Source organism: Stegastes partitus, unplaced genomic scaffold, assembly GCF_000690725.1.
Source record: "Stegastes partitus isolate 25-593 unplaced genomic scaffold, Stegastes_partitus-1.0.2 Scaffold225, whole genome shotgun sequence".
Taxonomy (NCBI): domain Eukaryota; kingdom Metazoa; phylum Chordata; class Actinopteri; family Pomacentridae; genus Stegastes; species Stegastes partitus.
Genome location: NW_007577956.1, coordinates 389,578 through 395,864, shown reverse-complemented (window position 1 = coordinate 395,864; position 6,287 = coordinate 389,578).

Genomic DNA, 6,287 nt, shown 5'->3' with positions numbered 1-6,287 from the left:
TTGGATGTGGCTGCTCCTCCTCTCTGCTTCCAGTCCTGCTTTGCTGCCCGTTTTGTCTGAAGCCACCAACAGAACAGAAACTTTGAACTCTCTAACAGCTTCCTTCCTGTCCTCTCCTTTCATGTTGGACGGATGGGATGAGCAGAGTTATAAACGTTCCCACTATTTTAAGCGGCTTCTTTACAAACACTGATAAATCACTTGGAATACGTTTCCTTTCACGTGTGTTTTGAAACGCCAGTAAAACACATCTTTGACGGATATGTTGAGAGAGGAAGGCCTGTTTTTAGTGTGCAGTCAACACACATGTTCCTTCAGTATTTGGGGTTTTAGTTAACTTGAGTGTTTTAGTCAAAAACTTAGACACTAGATAAGTATTTTTTAAAACTCAGGATATATATTTAAATCCAATCCATTTAAAGTGTTGCACTAAAACAGTAATTAGACCTCAGTATAGCGTGTATTTTTTAATTTGTGTGTTTTTTGACATTTGAGCTATAGGGCACGTCTCATATTTGTCAGCAGCATGAGGTAGTTTTTACCTCTATTGACCAGTAGGTGGCGCATGGTGCAGCTGTTTTATATCTGGAAGCTAAACTGTGACATGTTCCACTAATTACATTGTTTTGGCCCAAATATCCTGCAGATTGTGACGATGATTCAACTGATGAACTTTCTTGAAAAACACTCAGAAATTCTTGTAACAATATGAACACCCAGAGGAGAAGAACAGAAATATGAGCTGTGAACAGTAAGAAAAATAGAAATAATACTACACTTATACAGGTACATTTGGATTTGTGTAATATTTTCCAGGTACATTTATATAATAAATAATATTGTACTGTCTGTACACCTGTATTTGTCTATTGGAAAAGACTTTGGCTGTATTTGGCTCTGTTTGTCTGCTGTTTTAAATGTGGTTTATAGATAACAGTGACTTAACCTGACTCCATTTAACAGCCAGTGGGTTAGTATACCAGTGTCTTTTTCTTTTTCTTTTTTTTTTAAAGAGAGAGATAAATAGGGGGAAATAAATTGAATTATTCCTCTTTTAGGCAATTACACTGCAAGGCCCTCACAGAATGATCTTATCATTATCATTATTGTTATTATTAGTAGTAGTAGTAGTAGTAGCAGTAGTAGTAGTAGCAATCTAGTATTATAAAGTAGTTATATTAATGTTCTCCTCCTCCTTCTTCTTTTTATTGTTAGTAGTAGTAGTAGTATTAGTAGTCGTAGTAGCCCAGTAAAATATAATAGTTCGAATGACAAAAATTGAGATATCACTTTTTGCAATCGTTCCATTAAATGTTATGAATTATTAACATTGTTCTTTTCCTTTTATTCTTCTTTTTTGTTGTTATTATTGTTGTTGTTAGTAGTAGTAAAAAAAAGAGAAAGAAAATAATATTTTTTTCATTCTCCATTTTTTAAAAATTAGTTCGAAATGAAGAATTGAATTGAATAGTAGTTGTTGCAGTAGCATTAAAAATGTAATAATTCAAAATACGCCCCCCCCCCCAAAAAAAAGAAAAAAAAAACAATCACATTTTTAATCGTTATTAGATTATGTAAACTACCATCAATCCAAGATAAATAAAATAAAATAAAACCCTGCTGCTGCTGGATCACTAACTGCGCATGCTCAGTCCGTGCGGCTCAGACATGGCAGCTGCCAGTGAGAAGCTCCTGAAACCCGACAGTTGTGGACGTTTCAGAGACATTTAGCGAAATAAAAGCAGCGCTAGCAGCGGACAGATGCTGGGCTTCACTGTCACAGCCAGGATGGAGTAAAGAGCCGGAACCCTGTGACCTGTCCTGGATGGAACCGACGGGTTTACGAGACGTTTTCAGATGTATCACACTGTGTAAGCAGACCCACTTCACAGGCTTTGGTGCTGGTTTAGGCTGCATGACGGTTTAGCTGCACGTCGAGACGTCCTGTATGAGCAGCGTTAGAGCTTTAAGGTTTACCTGTGTGATGAACGTCCAGCCCTGGTTCTGCTGAAGCCTCCAACACATCTGGATGTGCACATCTGGATGTGATGGACAAACCAGATGAGAGCTAGTGAGAGAACATGCATGATGTGGTTCAGCTGAATGCAAAAGGCTTCAACAACCTTCCTCTTGTGTTTTATTCAGCCATTGCAGCGATGGAGGATATCGGTCTCCTTCCCAAACCCACCAACGACCCCCCAGGCCTCAGACCCACCGTCACCGAGACCTTGGGGCTGCATCAGGTCCCACCAGGTGGGTACGAGCTCATGAGCTGCAGCAGGTAATGTGGACACGTCTGTTATAATTAACTATGTTTATTATGTGTTCTGAATCTGTGTTTTCCTACTGAGCACATAACCAGGCCGGTGAGACCTGGTTCACACACCTGGAGACAAACTCCCCTATTCTATCAGATCGGACCGTTACTGTAGGTACACGCCGGACCAACAGCATCCACACATGATGCTTAGAGGCATGCCTGTCCACGTCATCGGTAACGGCCAGTTAAACTTGGTAGAAGGTAGAAGATACCTGGAAAAACTCAGTTCGGCTGGACATGAGGTTACTCTGTCTCTCTTTCCACGTGACCTGAACAAACTGTTTAATCTGAGACCTGAACTTTTCTCCGACTGTTTCTTGGAGCCGTTTCAACAACAGAACTGGGTCTAACGCGTCCTAACAGGATAAATGCATGCATGCTTTCCTTCTCAGACCAGCTGCAGGTGACTGATGCGAGCAGGAAGTTGGAGGTGGACAGAGATGGAGCGTCGAGGAAAAGGTCTCCCTCAGTGATCACAGCCGAGTCGCTGATGGTTCCCCCGTCACAGAATCTGGCTCCTGTGGGTGCTGACGCCGGTAAGTAACGACCGGTGGACTCCTGGTAACGCTGCATTTAACCACCACGCCCATGTTTTGAAGGAGCATCCTCTTATTTAGATAAAAGCACAGTTTCATCCAGTTTTATTCATCATTTGGAATGTAGCTCGCAGTACGGACCTGCTGTAAATCTGTTCACCTGAGCTGCTCAGCGTGGGTTCTCTCCGGCTTCCTCCCACAGTCCACAAACATGCTGAGGTTAATTGGTGATTGTAAATTGTCCGTAGGTGTGAATGTGAGTGTGCTTGGTTGTCTGTCTCTAAGTGTAGCCCTGTGATAGACTGGTTACCTGTCCAGGTGAACCTGCCTTCACCCTGAGTCAGCTGAGATAGGCTCTGCCCCCCATGACCCTGGTGAGGATGAAGGTGTAGAGATGATGGATGGATGGATGTTATTGGCTCTTTTTAAGTCAATATCAATGTATACAAATACTAACATGCACATTTCTGACTTGTTTTTTGGGGCGTTGTGACCCAGTTCTGTCGTCATCGTGGTGTTTTACACTGTAAAATGAACTCACATATTTTTGTACGACAGTTTTTTGCCTCTTCTCAGCTCACACACACACACACACACACACACACGCAGTAGCTTTATAAAGACATATCTGCAATATCCTCGTATTTGTTTTAGTCCTAACTCCATGTTTCAGGAGTCCTAACATCCTATCAGATGTGATGTTTTCATGCCAGAAGCAGCTTTTTTATTCAAAGCAAAAATACCATTTTTTAGAAGTCATCAGATTCATCAGATGTCGTTCCAGACAGGATGACTCAAAAAGTATAGTTAAAAAGTAGGCCACCAGTTCTGGCCTGTGAATAACCAGCAAAGAATAATATGGATCAATCATTACTGGAATATTTATTTGGAAGCCTTTTGAAAACTCAAAATGTAGTTTCTAGCAGCGTCTGTGCAGCTCAGACCTCCACTTCCAGTAATAACGAAGCTGTTTTTCTCCTGTTTGTTTGTTTGTTTCTCCAGCGTTCCTTCATACAGCTGCCAAAAATGGAAACACTAATTTGGATAAGACAGGCGCCGCGAGAGCCAAAGTCAAAGTCGCAGATCCGTCCAAGTGGAAGCAAAACAAGCAGAAGCAGCTGAGGATGGAGGGGAAAGCGTATGTCAGCAAACGCAAGAAAGACGGCGAGATCGTGACCAAGCAGCCGAGAGCGATGGGGCCGAGATGCACCTCGGACGCATGCAGGAAGGCGTCCAACCGGCTGTGCAATGACATCACAGACGAGGCGAGGAGGAGAGTGTTTGATGACTTCTGGCAGCGCATGAACTGGTCCCAGAGAAAACTCCATGTAGCAGCACAAGTGGACCGCGACCCCGTGGAGAGGTCTCGGGCGGCGGGCCTGCAGTCGAGGAGATCGGTTTCACTGCGCTATCACCTGATGGTGGACGGCAAAAGGAAGCAGGTGTGCAAGAACATGTTCCTGTCCACGCTGGGGGTTGGAGAGTGGTCGGTGCTCAACTGGACGCAGAGAGGAGCGACGAAGAAATCAAATGAAAACAAATCCGACAAGAGGCTGGCTCTGCCTCAGCGCCCACAGCCGATGCCTGCTCCTGCAGCGCTCAGCAACACTGTGGACGCTACTCAGGGTGAGTGGATCCTCTCTGCTCCGGGCTGATGTGTGTTTGCTGGTGTTGTTTTACAGCCCTGTGAACTGAATGTCTTTAGATTTATAACTGCTGGATGGACGTGAATTTAAAGCTGTTTCCGTAACTTTCCACCTGAAAGCTGCCAGATTGAGCCGGTACCAGCTCCACGAGTCTGCAGCCAGAATCAACAACCTTGGGCTCTTTGGATAAAAGACGCGAGTGAATCAGTTCTAAAGCTTCTCAACTGCAACTCTGAGGCGAGCGAAATGAACCACCACGTTGCTGCATCTATTTTAGTGGCAGTAGCACCAGGCAGTCTACTCTGAATGTGTTTTAATAAACACAGGCAGGTCCCGCCACCTCCAGGATGGAACGACGTGATTGGACACCGCGCTGTCCTCTACTGGTCAACCAAAAGTTAGTGGAGTGATCCTCAACCAAGTTTTAATAGTTCAAGAAACATATCTTAACTCGACATGGAGGGAAAACAGTTCCAGACACACACTGTCCTTCACAAAGTCGGTCTCTGTGGTTTTTGGATGGTATTTAGTCAGGAAGTCAGAAGTGTGGCATCTTTTCAGAGGGTGAAGGTTAAAGTGACATGTAAACTCACACTGTGTATTCTTACTGGTGTTGCTGCTACTCACACTGTGTCTGTGAAGATCCTCAGTCCTCCGGGTCATGGTTATTCTCGTAGATTAATCGTATCAACTGGACCTGCTTGAGTTCCTTGAAGACGTTCCATCTCTCATCCAAGAGGCTTCATCAGCTCTGACTGACTAGTTGGGAGTTCCACATATTGATATCCTGGAGGAGACATTAACACCTGAGTTTGGGTTTGAGTCGGGGGTTTGTTGCTCCTCCCCCTCGTTATGTGGGTCATTAGTGCTCCCCCTGACACAGTGGGGTTCGTTAGGGTCTTCTGTGGCTAGGTGTGGATGTGGTTTCATCTTCTTGGGGAGAGATCTCAGGACTGAACTGTAAACCGGTGAGAGGTGATGCTTCAGACCTCCACCTCTGCTGAGGGATGGTCTTTCCAGTTGGACATAGATGGCTTCTTTCACTCCTCTCTCAAACCATCTGTCTGCTCATAAGTAGCTGCGGTTTTCTATTTTTTCTGTAACACAGTATTAACACTCTCAGCCTACTCATAAGTCAACTCAGATCATGTCTGGATGCCCCCCTCCCCACAATACATGTTTATAAAGTTGGTGACTATCATAAAGATGCAATGACTAGTCGACTCTGACAGTCTTTGGTCAGCCCTAATTTGATAAATAATTGATGGTGACATTAGCTGCAGCCCTGCTCATCACTCTAAGCAACCTGACAATGAGCACCATTATTTTCTTCATGCATGTTAACAACAATCCCTGTTTTTCCAGAACAAGTTCATCCCACCGACAAAGACAAACACCAGCCGCCAGAACCAGAGGGGCCCGTCAGGAAGAAATCCAGAGTCGCCAAGCCGCTAACATGGAAACAAAACCGACAGAAGCAGCTGAGGATGGAAGGAAAACCGTACGTCAGCAAGCGCAAGAAAGACGGCGCCACAGTAACCAAGGCTCAGAGGACCATGGGACCCAGATGCACATCCAGCGCCTGCAGGAGGGCGTCCAACCGCTTCTGTGCCGACTTTAGCGACGAAGCGAGGAGCGAGCTGTTCACCGGTTTCTGGCAGTGCATGAACTGGGCTCAGAGAAAGATCCACGTGGCCGGACTGGTCGACTGTGACCCGGTGGAAAGAACCCGAGCGCCGTGGACTCAGTCGAGGAGATCAGTGTCGATGCGGTATCATTTGTTAG